Source organism: Perkinsus marinus, assembly GCF_000006405.1.
Source record: "Perkinsus marinus ATCC 50983 genomic scaffold scf_1104296944410, whole genome shotgun sequence".
Taxonomy (NCBI): domain Eukaryota; phylum Perkinsozoa; order Perkinsida; family Perkinsidae; genus Perkinsus; species Perkinsus marinus.
In genome coordinates this window covers 1-900 of record NW_003211406.1, presented here as the reverse complement: position 1 = coordinate 900, position 900 = coordinate 1, and the positions used below count along the sequence as shown (strand labels likewise).

The 900-nt window shown below is 50.9% G+C and overlaps 4 non-coding genes across 4 annotated transcripts; all 4 read right to left on the bottom strand.

Annotated features, from left to right (window-relative positions):
• Nucleotides 1-45: 45 nt before the first annotated feature.
• Nucleotides 46-125, bottom strand: Pmar_PMAR025923. The gene has a single exon. It is a non-coding gene; the product is annotated as a tRNA-Leu (tRNA).
• A 187-nt stretch (nt 126-312) lies between these two features.
• On the bottom strand, nt 313-392 carry Pmar_PMAR025922. Its single transcript has one exon. It is a non-coding gene; the product is annotated as a tRNA-Leu (tRNA).
• Nucleotides 393-513: 121 nt separating this feature from the next.
• Nucleotides 514-593, bottom strand: Pmar_PMAR025921. The gene has a single exon. It is a non-coding gene; the product is annotated as a tRNA-Leu (tRNA).
• A 186-nt stretch (nt 594-779) lies between these two features.
• On the bottom strand, nt 780-859 carry Pmar_PMAR025920. Its single transcript has one exon. It is a non-coding gene; the product is annotated as a tRNA-Leu (tRNA).
• Between the last annotated feature and the right edge of the window lie 41 nt (nt 860-900).

Genomic DNA, 900 nt, shown 5'->3' with positions numbered 1-900 from the left:
GAAAGGGTCTCGGTTCTTAATATAAGACCAGTCAGGTATATAGACTGACAGCTGTGGGGTTCGAACCCACGCCCTTTCGGACTGACGCCTAAAGCCAGCGCCTTGGACCACTCGGCCAAACTGTCGATGAGTGCTTCAGGATTCATAGCCGAGGTGATGCATCGCTCTGCCAAACCAGAGGACACAAAAAATGGATTGAACGGATTCTGCGAGGTGCGATGGCACAATATCGATCAAAAGGTTTTGGTCTTGCACTACCTCGCTTCTGAAAGGGTCTCGGTTCTTAATATAAGACCAGTCAGGTATATAGGCTGACAGCTGTGGGGTTCGAACCCACGCCCTTTCGGACTGGCGCCTTAAGCCAGCGCCTTAGACCACTCGGCCAAACTGTCGATGAGTGCTTCAAAAATCATAGCGGAGAAGATGCGTTACACTATAGGACATGACACAAAAACGGTTTCGAACCGTTTCCGCGGAATGCGTTCTTCATCAAATCACACGAAAAGAAATTTCTAACAGCTGTGGGATTCGAACCCACGCCCTTGCGGACTGACGCCTGAAGCCAGCGCCTTAGACCACTCGGCCAAACTGTCGATGAGTGCTTCAAGATTCATAGCCGAGGTGATGCATCGCTCTGCCAAACCAGAGGACACAAAAATGGGTTGAACGGATTCTGCGAGGTGCGATGGCACAATATCGATCAAAAGGTTTTGGTCTTGCACTACCTCGCTTCTGAAAGGGTCTCGGTTCTTAATATAAGACCAGTCAGGTATATAGACTGACAGCTGTGGGGCTCGAACCCACGCCCTTTCGGACTGACGCCTAAAGCCAGCGCCTTGGACCACTCGGCCAAACTGTCGATGAGTGCTTCAGGATTCATAGCCGAGGTGATGCATCGCT